At 39.8% G+C, this 12696-nt stretch overlaps 1 long non-coding RNA gene across 1 annotated transcript in view; it reads right to left on the bottom strand.

The window, feature by feature from the left end:
• LOC127511016 (uncharacterized) overlaps nucleotides 1-12696 on the bottom strand; it is a 250904-nt gene that overhangs the window by 224547 nt on the left and 13661 nt on the right. Inside the window, exon 2 of the long non-coding RNA XR_007929801.1 lies at nucleotides 7269-7426. This is a non-coding gene — a long non-coding RNA (uncharacterized LOC127511016). The remainder of the gene's footprint in view (nucleotides 1-7268; nucleotides 7427-12696) is intronic.

Below are 12696 nucleotides of genomic sequence, written 5' to 3'. Positions count from 1 at the left end.
AGAAGTTCAGGTGGTCTCACTAAATACTGATTTTTTTTTTTTTCTTAAAGAAACTTTTTTTTTTTTCTTTTGTTTTTTTTTTACATTGTGTGCACATATTTTCTGTATATTCTGTTTGTATAAGAGAAAAATAAATATGGATGGTCATTAAAACAATGGATCTTGTACATTCTTATTTGTCAATGAACATATCACATATACAGCATTAAAAATAACTTTTGTAATAATATAAATAAGTTTCAAAGGTTTTTTTAAACAAATATTTGTGCTGATAGCATAATTTCTCATCTGAACAGCTGTGCGTAACTGAGTACGCAGTGAAATGAATCACTCCATAAGGACCACGTCAATAAAGCTCATAGATTTTTTGCATAAAAACAACTGTACACCTTGTACACCAAGGGCATGCACATAAACACTCAAAATATTCAACACACACACAGACAAAATCAACTGTGAAGCATGCATCTTTCATTTGGAGCATTTAATTGGAAACACAGAGGCTGCACACACATTTATTAAATCTCATATGCACACACGCACACACACACACACACGCACACACACACACACACACACACACACACACACACACACACACACCCTGGGGAGGCGCAATACAACAAAACAGGGTTTTTTCAAGCTGTGTAACTGACCCCTCCATCTGGTGTGAAACAGGCTGTTCGCGTCAGGCACCATTTCCCCTTTCTATTGTACACGAGCCCAGGGCTACTGTAGACTGCGTTATTGGACCATAAGCTTCTAGAGATGGATAATCTATAAAATAGCTCCCCGCTGGCCCCAAGTAACCCTCACACAGTAACTGCACAAACACACACACACACATAGGTTATTCTTTACAGAGAGACAATGAGAACAAAAAATACATTTGTTTACACGTCATCTATACATGTTTTTCTCTAGAGTTTATTGATATTTTATGCTAATGTTGTATTGAGAGAATCGATCATCACTTAAAATAATTCTATGTAGGACTTTTTTTATATATATATAAACTAGAGTTTTTTTCATCAATTATTTAGCGTGAAAATGTCTATTGTAACCTTTTTGCAATCAGTTGTGTATGATGACATTTATTTCTCTTTCCTCTCATTTTAATGCACCATTTTTTTTTTTTTTTTTTTTTTAGTCCACATATGTAAACTTTATTTCTCCAAAATGGAACTATATGCATATTCAAAATTTTGGAGCCTCAGATGATGCACATGTGGATGAGCAATCATGTATGAGACAAATGGATGGATCAACATGCTGAACTCGAACACTAATCAATATATTGAGCGAAGAGAGTGCTCAACAGAAACTTTCACTAGCCAGATTTTGCATCATTATGGAAGTGAACATTATGAATGTAATCTATGTCAGTTTTGTGGAAACATAGATAACATAGAAACACAGAAGAATATGCAATCCAAATTGGATATTTCATGAAGTGCCAGACACAATGCAATAAAGAAACAAGTGATAAGAACAAGAGTTTGCTTCTATTTCTTTGCTATTGCACTGGGGTGTCCCGACCACACTAAAATCTTATTGCACCAAAAAGTTTTTTGCTCATTTATATTAATAATCACAATTTGATGAGAGAGATATTGATAGATAAATAAATAAATAAATAAATCTCACTTAAGAAACATTATGAAACCAATGGAAATATATTTTATGCTGTATGTTGCCTTCAATGGTTTAAAAGTTATGGCTTTCAAATATAATAGTTGTATAATATAATTACCCATTTTATGCTCAAAAATCATCAACATTACAACCATGTAAAAGTATTGGTATCGATATTGACAAAATTAGCCTTGCTAGAATTTAGAAAAAAAAAACAAAAAAAAACAAGCGGTATCTCCCATCCCTAATGTTTGTGAATGCATGTGTTTATCATAGGCAAAAAGCACCTGCATGGATTAGAGCATTTTCTCAAATCAGCTAATTACGACAGGCTTCTCTGTTCTCTCCTGTAATTAAATCAAATGATCAGGCGAGACAACAGCTCTTCCCAAAATAAAGACCAGAAACAACAGCATCAGCAACAGATAAACACCTGTTACAGGCTCTCACACACATACGCACAACATGCACACACTTTGAAAAACAACAAAAGCAATCTATAAAACCGAAATGCACATTCGCAACCACAGCGTTTCAAATGAGTGCAGTAAAATTGAACTAAAAGGAACAAAACTACAGCACAGAACAAAATGTCTTCAGTAATAACTAGACGTATTGGAGTAGGAGGATCTTTTTTCCATATGTTTTATTGAGGCTGCCACTGTCTCTCTCCCTTTCTCTTTCTCTCACCTCTGCTATTGTCCTTCCCTCTTTAATTTGCACCTGTCTGGGTGTACTGTCAGACCGGCCCTACGGGAACCCACAATTCTGTTCGGTAAAATATCCTACATTAGGTTCTTCTGGGGACAAAGGGAACGATCTAAAAAAAAAAAAGAAAAAAAAAAGAAAAAAAATGAGACCGAGATGGCGAGACAGAGAGAGAAAATTCACTCAAATTGAGCTCAGATACTCTCCTCAGTCGTCATTCGCCCACACTGTAACTCTCTTGGGCACTGACTACACTCCACCTAACCACAGTTCTCTTGGAGACAGAGTGGACACTTCACATCCGACAAGAGGACAAGACACAGCACAAGCCCGGGATGGAAAAAATGAGGGTGAAATTGTGCAGATGCTTTGTGACAAGATGAAAATCTTTGCTTGTCTGAGGAGGATGTTCAAAACAAGAAGCTGTTTGATATCAAGATACTAAGGGTTTAAAAGTATGTCACGATTGCAGATAGATAATGACATGACAAAACATATGGCCTAACATGAAATACTACACACAATCACAGTTATCTTCAACTGTAAAAGGAGAAAGTGTGAACCAAGTCAGACTTGACGTCACGATAACAGATTGTGAGAACACGCAATTATTGCAGATGGCTAATGATTAGCCACTTTCCTCCATGGTGACAAAAATGACAACATGGAACACTTTAATCAGTCAGAATCCAAAAATCTTTACTTGAATGAGGAGAATGTCGGAACTCAGAAGTCGAATTTAACATTAATTTACTGATGTTATGTGAGAATGTAGACTACATTATGTCTGCAGATTAGCTGCTAAGTATAGCTTGCAGCACAGCAACAAAAATGTCCAAGAATGAAATATTCAATCAATCCAAAATATCTTCACCAAATGATTAGAATGTTCCTAGCCACATGTTGAATTTCACGTCATGATACAGAATGTGAGAATGCAATTACTAAGGATTAGCTGCTAAGTAAAGTTTATACCAGGACGATAATCGCCTAGCCTGACACCAGAAAAAATTCAGGAAAAAAATATTCACTTGTATTAGAATGTTTGATCCAAGAAGTCATATTTTATGTCAAGATACTGAATGTGAGAATGCACATCACGATTGCAGATGACTAATAATCACAATTACAAAAAGTCTTTACCTGTATGAGGGGAATGTTCAAGCAAAGAAGTTGAATTTAACAGATTAATCTTTTTTGCATTCCATTTTCCATTGTTTTTCATTGCTTTTTTCGTCTTATGCAGCATGTTGACCATGACAATGCATTCTAGAAACACAGACCTCAAGTTAAAATACAACAGATGGAGGAGCCAGGGAGGAGATGATGGAGGGAGGAACCTGGGAGCAACCCAGAGCAGTGCCAATACGAGGACCCACTGTGGAACCGATGGAGAGAAGATCCAGGGTGGAGGCAGGAGTCTGCCCAACTGAGGTGGAGCCTGGAGAGGAGGAGACCCAGGCGGAGCAAAATAGAGACCGGGTGACATTGTAGGTCCTGGAGGCCAAGGCAGAGATAATGAGCGGCCAAGGTGGAGCCAGGGTACCGGAGGAGTGAGGTGGAGTCGGTGGGACCGAGGTCCAAGGCAGAGCTGGAGGGAAGGTGAAGCCTGATGGAGCCAAAGAGGTGGAGGGACGAGGTGGAGCCGAAAGGGTGGAGGGACGAGGCGCAGCCGAAGGCCTGGAAGTACGTGGAGTAGGCAGAGTGATGACTGACCAAGGCAGAGCCAGAGGAACGAGTGAGCCAAGGTGGAGCCGACAGGTAGATGGGCAGAGGTGGAGTGATGGGCTCAGTGGCCCAAGGTGGAGCCAGGGGATCCATTAGCCAGGGCAGAGCTGGAGGCCGAAAGACCAGAGGCAGATCCATGCAGCAGAGTGGAGTAAACAAGAGGAGGAGTGGAAGAACTAAAGGGAACCAGTGGAGGTTGGGCCGGAGGACTGGCTTGCTTTGGTAGAGGAGGTAGGAGAGGAAGGCTGGGTGGGATCATCTGAGACACAGGAGACTTGGAGCTGGGCATGACCAGCGGAGATGCAGGAGACTTGGAGATGGGCGGGACCAGTGAAGACAGAAGACCATATAGTGAATAACCTCTTCTACTTCATAATCATTCAGAGAGGCCAGGTACAGCTCACCCTCAGAGGCAGGAGTGTAGACGTGGCTTTCCTCCATACCCTTGGACTCCACGAGCACACCCACTGGGATGGACAATGTTGTCGGCTCTTGCACCTGGTCATACTTATTGTTGGGCTCGGGCTCCGGGGTGATGATATCCACAGGCTTCGGCTTTGGCGTAGGCATCACGGCAGGCTCTAGATCTTTCTGAATTGGGCTCAGGCATTTCGTCCGTGGTGGGTTTTGGCACTGGCTCTGGGTTTGTGGTGGGCATGTGGAGGAATGGGGAAGGACTAGGGATGAGTTCCACGGCGGGTGGGGTCACTGGAGCGAGGATCGGTGGTGACAGGATAACTGAAGTGGGCTGTGTAGGCTGTGGTTGAGTGGCAATATCCAAAGAGTCCATGTATTGTGCCAGCATAGAGGTGGTAGCTCCTGCTGGCAGCAGTTGGAAAAGATTGTCATCCAGCCCACTCCAGAAACAGGTCTTCAACATGTCGTCGCTCCAGGTCACCAGGTGGCTGAGCCTGAGGAACTCCTTCATGTAGTCTGCCAGGGGACTGCCATCTTGTGCAAGGGAGAGGAGAAGGTTTTCAGGGGTGACGAGTAAAGGGACTACTACTAGACACATATTCTTGGTCCGTTCTTCTGTCACGTGTGGTTTGCTGCAAGGGAGAGTAGATGCAGGATCTAGTTGCAGCAGTTATATTTATTTACAAAAGAACCAAAATACAAAACATGCAAGAAAAACAGGAGGACAACAAGGATAAAGCAAACCACTGTGATAATAAATGAGAATGGACAAAGAACAACTAAAACTGAGGTCTACATATACACAGGTTAATTAAGCAGACTAGAAACAGGTGTGCAACTAAATCAGTAACCGTGGAAACAAATGAGGAACAGGAAAGTGGGCAACAAAGGAAACAGGAACAGAACACAGGAAAAAAAAGTGATACAAACTATAAGTCCATGAAAACAGAACACAAACCTAAAAAGACCTTGCTTTTTTCATTACACTGCCTTGTGTCGCAAGGTTTAAACACAAAAACGCATTCTGTGTAAATCACCCCTAAGCATGTAAGAATGCACATAATGGTGGTAAATGTCTAACGATTTGTTGCTGGGTACAGTTAACGACACAGCAACAAAAATGACCTACAGTAGTATGAATATTTGAATCAATCAATATAACCAAATCAAATTTCATGTCAGGACACTGAATGTTCAATCACTTCATGGTTGGACATGACCAACCAATAGCTACATTTCTTAACAATGCAATAAAAATGAATGAGTATTAAATAGTTCAAACACAAAAATCTTAATTTGTATGAGAATTTGTAGCATAGTAATAAAAAATGGCCTAAAATGAAACACTTCAATCAACAGGCCTCAAGCAAGAATTCAATCTGACAGTAAGATACTGAATGTAAAAATACACATTAGGCTGCATATAGCTAACGATTAGTAGCTAAATACAGAAAGGTTTGAATCAAATTTGACAAAGATCCTGAGTGTGCATGTGCACTTCTTACTTGCTAGTAGCTAATTAGCTGCTAAGTACAATTTGCAATACTGCAACAAAATGGCTTAGCATGAAATACATCAATCAGTGCCTTTTCCTCCATGTAAACCAAGAAGAAAATATACAGGGTGTTGGAGAAACAAGTAGAAAGCTGAGAGAACAGCCCCATGTTGAGCCCTCCAAGGGTTCTGTGAGATTTCAGTCGAGTGGGAAAAATGTCTCCTGTCCACAGCAAACAGGTGCGGGTAGGAGGAAAAATTTAAACGTCTTGATTTTCACACTGCTAATTTCATTCAGATCAGCCAATCTCGCCACCCAAGCTTTTCGCCACTTCCCTTCGAACGTGCTAATTATGAACTCTCGCTGACGTGAGCAAGGTTTAAAGGCTAATTAGCATAAAATCCTACATGTTGTATTTTTACCTTCCTAATCAACACCCTCACACAGACATGTTTTTTTAGATGTGTGAGGGAGAAAGAAACAGAAAGAATGCTTTGACGCAATTAAAATGCGATTAAACATGCAAACAGAGTGGGGGCGACAAGCATTGTGGATATTGTTCTGAAATATACCATAATTGTGGTTGTTTCTTGCTTGCATGCTTTCAGCAGAAAGTGTCAGAAAACCAACAAAACAAAATGAAAACTAAAATAAAATGGCAATCAGAAAAATAGCCCGAAAACAACTGGAACCCCCACTTACACTTACTTAAGTATCAATTACAAGCAAAAACTGGGAACTTGATGTGATTGCTGATATTTGCCATTCTCAGTATTGTGGCCTAAATTCCCAGAGGCTCAAATGGGTGGGCTGGAGGAGGCTGCCATATTGGGTGCCACCTGGTAGTGTCGGGGAGGTTCTGGGTTATGCCATTGCCTGGCAGGGAGATCCACAGATGGGTCGAGCTTCAGGGTTAGTCAGGATAGAATGGAGAAAGGGTACTAAAGGAGGTCTGTGGTCTTGAGAAACGCCTTGGGGTGGGTTGCAAGGCTTTGGATAAGACACCATATGCTTCTGCTGACCTTTATCAATGTTAATGTATTAGATGTGGGTTTTGGTAGTGATTTTACTTGCTTACCTGATTATTTTGAGTGTAATCACATTATTATGAAACTAAAATAACCTTTAAAAATTATTTAAGGTATGCAAAAGAAATTTGACTTAGAGAAAAGTGACACCTGAAATACAGTAGCATCTTAGCTGCATCCATGAAACATGGGTGGGATCAATTTAACGTGTTTGTGTTTGACAAACAAGTAGCAAAATTTGGAGTTAAGACCCTTACCTGTATTTCTGGGACTTTGAATCATTGCAGCTCAGACCGGCTGTCCTTGTTCAAGAGAGACTGGCGTCACTGCATTAACGGTTAGTTGTTCCATTCAGACAAACTACAGATTTTATATAAATGTGCTGTAGTCGGGTTCCAGGGACTCTGTTGAAAACCTGAAAGAGAATTTATTTATTATTATTATTTTATATTTGTAGTGAGTGTAGTCCCACGACGAATAAACACGACTGTCAAAGTAGACTATAAAACTGCCCTGGAATGATATTTATTGTGAAAAGATAAAAAGTAAATTTGAATGAGTAGGGGTAAAATGCATAAAAAAATCAATATTTAACAACACTTTAATACTGCATTTTCTTGAATTAGTAAAGGGGTCTCTCTCTTTCCATCTCAAGAGTTATTGTCAGAGACACATCGATAGCCATGTCCTAAAACCTCAGAGATGGATTGTGATCCTTTTTCCTGTCAAAACGACCACCCCCATCTTCTGCCTCCTGCATGCACAGATTATCCAGACCCCTATGACAGAGCCCATGACCCCTAAGGGAAACATAATACCCGATCCGGCTGTCCATCCACATACCAACTGCCCATGACATCCCATTTTGACCTGCATCATAAAACTGCGGCGCAGTTTTTTTTTCTACCTGCGTGTTTAAAAGACATGCTATAAAAAGCAAAATCTTCCCTATACGTTAACAAGCAGAAAACCAGGTGAAAACATCTGCCAATTCTCTGGAGGCGAGCCTGACGCCCGTATATCAAAGGTAGAATGAGAAAGAGAGGTGCGCGCCATCATGTGTAGGTGGTTAACACTGATGTCTGAATAGTTTGGCGGTCACAGGGGGCTGGAATATAGAGATGACTGAAGCTTATGCCAAGCCAATTAGCACGTCTGCATTTAAATAGAATGTGTTAGAACCACCCCCACTAATGATGTCATTGCTCTAGGGTCTCCACGCAGATTGGAATGTGGCCGACCCTGATAGAGCCAAATCTACGATCGTCACTATCTCACACACACTTACACACGCCATGTGCCATTACCCTGCGAGCACGTACCATCTGTGTACTGAGAAAAGCATTGTACTTTATGCACTTATTCGTCCTAATTCACAAAACAAACTCGGATTTCACTATAGTTTTGTCAGCCAACAGATACGATTTCAAAAAAAACTTCCCAGTGTCCTCAAACTGCATTATAGCATTCTTTCTTGTTTTCTGTCTCTCTCACACACTTTTTAAAAGTCTCTTTAGAAAGTGTGTTGGATCATTCTGTAGTGGGCATATGGAGAGGGAGAGGAACCATTATATGGGTCCCTCAAGGGGCCCCAGATCTCTGAAAGGGTCCCAAACACTGTTCTGGGACCAGGATACAGGACAGATCTCTTTCTGATAATGCCCCAGATGCTCTTCTCAGATCAGCTTTATTATGAGATGGTGCCAAAGAAAAACCCTCAGAGCATTCACACACTTCCACATACACAGGAAGAGAAAGTAAAACACTGCAACATATAATGTAAAGAATGCATAATGTAGGCTTACAAGAAAAAGAGGTCATGCTTTTTTTCATGAATAGCATGAATAGACATCATTAGTGGAGTTTTCTAAAGCAAGCATCACTATTACAACTAGGCCATTAAAGGGATAGTTCGCCCAAAAATGAAAATTCTGTCATCATTTACTCACCCTAAAGTTGTTCCAAACTTGTATAAATTTCTTTGTTCTGTTGAGCACAAAGGAAGATATTTTGATGAAAGTTTGTAACTAGGCCACTTTGGGGCACCACTGACTTCCATAGTAGGAAAAAAACTACTATGGAAGTCAATGGTGCCCCAAAACTGTACAGTTTAACACATTCCTCAAAATATCTTCCTTTGTGTTCAACAGAATAAAGAAATTTATACAGGTTTGGAACAACATGAGGGTGAGTAAATGATGATAGAATTTTCATTTTTGGGTGAACTATCCCTTTAAATACCCTCCTAGCAACATACAGATACTGAGCTTTATACTTTATACTTTATAACGAGCTAAAAAGTTTTGTTTTTCAGAAAATTTATATGTCTGTTAATATATCTTCTTTGTTAAAAATACTGTAGAATGTAGACAAGGTGTAAAAAACATTTTTTTGTTTTGTTTTGTTTTTACATTCCAATTAAATGTATTCATACAATGAGGTTCTACCAAACGTATAATTACTTATTGACAACATCTAAAACCTAAATTATTTACATATCATTAACTTTAAAGATGTACAAATGTTTACAAATCCTTAATCTAATACTGAACTCAGAATTAATCAGTTGATTCTGTTGCATTTATGATAAATTATATTGTTTCAATCGCATTTAGTTAATGCAGTTGACTCATTTAATTTGAATTGACATTTCATTGTGTTCAGTGTGACCACTTCTTTTGTTTCAAATAATTATATAATGTTAAACAAGAATACTCTTTAAAAACTTGAAATGAATAACATTTTTGTAATTTAACCATTACTTCATGTAATATTTATTCGTCGTGGGACACAAAGGGCATTTTATCAATATTCTGTGAATCAAACAGACTATAAAATACACCAAAAAGACTACATAAAATGATCATAAAAATAATACATTTTATTTAACACTGTAATCCAGATCTTTAGAATCCATGTGAGACCCAAATTCAAGTTTCATCTCCTACGGTAGCGGCCATAAATGTCTAACCCCGCACTCACTACAAATTCACAATTTGCCACTACAAGAAGCTTTACGACAAAGTTTTAAGGCAGTGATATCACTAATTGGCTCTTGCCTGCTTTGTCAGCAATTGCGAAATGCCATGTTTCAGGTGATGTACGCATTTCAATGAGACATCTGCGCCTTCACAGGCTATATTGGAACAAGTTTTTCTGCGATTAAAGGGGTCATGAATTGATAAATCAAATTTCCCTTGATCTTTTGACATACTAGTGGTCAATGTACTATAAAAAACATTCTGTAAGTATCAGATTTTAAAACTTCTTTGTTAGTCCAAAACCAAGCTGCCAAAATGGTGTGATTCATATTTCATCACAGTAAGACGTCATAGCGTGTTTAAAAACTGTCTCTACAGGAAAAGATCACCTACTTCTACATTGCTGCCTGTTTAACTCCGCCCACTGATTTGCACATGTAGTAGGAGGTGAGTAAATACGAGAAAGACGCTAACACAGGTTCTGCTTCTGAGGATTACAAGATGTTTTGCAGTGCTAAGCTGTGGAAAAGAACATTGCCATTGTTCTTTGCATTGCCGTCCTTGTGATTCTAACATTAAGGGTAGGGTAGATGATTTGTTTTCTAGAAACATTTTTTGTTATGCTGGTTGAAAGTCTCTTCACATCCTGATAGTCATCACTAAATTAAGTGGTCTAAATGTATTTATATGTATATACTGTATACAGTATGTCATCTGAGGAAGGTGTAGGACAATAAAATGTTTGCCCAGTCAATGCATTTGGTACCTGCCTGTCAACATATGTATTTTCATAGCAGCCTTATCACCCTGTAGCCCAAGACTGGTTGCCCACTGAAGCTAAGGAGGGCTGAGCCTGGTTAGTACCTGGATGGGAGACCTCCTGGGAAAACCAGGTAGCTGCTGGAAGAGGTGTTAGTGAGGCCAGAAGGGGGTGCTCACCTTGTGGTCTGTGTGGGTCTTAATGCCCTAGTATAGTGACGGGGACACTGTACTGTAACAAGCACTGTCCTTCGGATGACACGTTAAACCGAGGTCCTGACTCTTCCTGGTCATTAAAAATCCCATGGCACTTCTCGTAAAGAGTAGGGGGGTAACCCCGTTGTCCTGGCCAAATTCCCTCCATTGGCCCTTACCAATCATGGCCTCCTAATAATCCTCATCCATTGAATTGGCTCTATCACTCTCTCTCCGCTCCATCTACAGCTGGTGTGTGGTGAGGGCACTGGCGCCGTTGTAATGTGGCTGCCGTCACATCATCCAAGTGGATGCTGCACACTGGTGGTGGATGAGGAGAGACCCCTGATATGATTGTAAAGTGCTTTGGGTGTACAGTAGTACATATGAAAGCTCTATATAAATGCCTCATTCATTCATTCATTTATTCATACCTCCGTGAACCCTGACATCACACGTCATCGGCGCATTTCATCCTATAGACAGACGTCAGTCACGAGCACCGCAAACAGCAGCCACCTTTTACAGTTCACTCCTGAACATGTGTTTTGAAGGAGGTGTGGTTTTGGAGAGCACTCTGAAGGGAGGGTGGGATCTTATGCTTTCAAAGCTAGCTCACTATTGCTAGCCTCTCTGAAAATTGCCTACCCTACCTTTAAGAAAGCGTGGATGAACTTTATTTTTATTGTTTGTTCTATTCATTTTACTGGGGATTCGTTTTTAAAGAAGACACAGTTCGATGCAGGCTTCACAGAGAAGATAAAAGATGATGCAGTGTCGACTATATTAGATCCGACAGTAATGTCATGACACACAAGTGTGAGTAACTTTCTTGTTCTGTAGGCATAACAGCTAACAGTTTCCACAGATGCACTCTTTGATATTGATTGATAGGAAGCCGTGTTACCAGCACAGGAACGTTCCCCAGTAACTAGGGACTTTGGGGTGGTACTCGGTGTGTTTCAACTGCAGGAACCAGAGTCTAAATAAAGTTCCGGGTAAAAAAATCCCCTTCAGAAAGTCCCTGCTCATGAGGTAGTACTTTTTCAAAGTTCCGGAACTTTCGGGGGTGGGATTCGGGCACTGAACATGCTGATTGGTTGAGTTCACGCAGCATTTTATTTGAACCATCATTTTTTTAAGTCTGTTGCGGTGCGTGCAGTAAGAGTTGTTTGCTATTCAAATCAACAATGGAGTTTAAAAAATACGACCAATGGACCGACGACGAGCTTCTGGCTTTATTAAGCTAAATGCGGATGACGAAATCCAGCGGGAACCTTTTTTCTGGGGGCAAAAAAGGTCCTGGGACAAATTGTTCCGGGTAATTTTGGTGGAAACGCAGCTTTAGACAATCTCTTGCATTTTATTTAAACCACAACACCGTGCAATTGACTTACTTATTTTGTTCATTTAGGAGTTGCAGTGTTTCTATTTGTTGTTGTCCTCAGTCACATATCGGACAATGTTTAATTACACCTGGGTTGTAATTATGTTCAGTTTGACATGAAGTCTTGTAGGCTCTTTAATAAGCCAGAGTATCCTAATATGGGTAGTGTTTTGCACAAGCCCAGTTTTTAAAAGCATATTGAAATTGTCATTGTAAAATGAATATTTGTTGTGCTTAATTATTTGTTTCTCAATTAAAACAACAATCTATAGCATTACTGTAAATAACGTGTAGTATTACTTATCTGACATTCAACAAAGAGCTTAATTATTACTTATATAAAGCCTGAATGATTGGGATTGG

Source organism: Ctenopharyngodon idella, chromosome 4 (genome assembly GCF_019924925.1).
Source record: "Ctenopharyngodon idella isolate HZGC_01 chromosome 4, HZGC01, whole genome shotgun sequence".
NCBI classification, from domain to species: Eukaryota; Metazoa; Chordata; class Actinopteri; order Cypriniformes; family Xenocyprididae; genus Ctenopharyngodon; species Ctenopharyngodon idella.
This window is presented reverse-complemented; position numbering and strand designations above follow the sequence as displayed.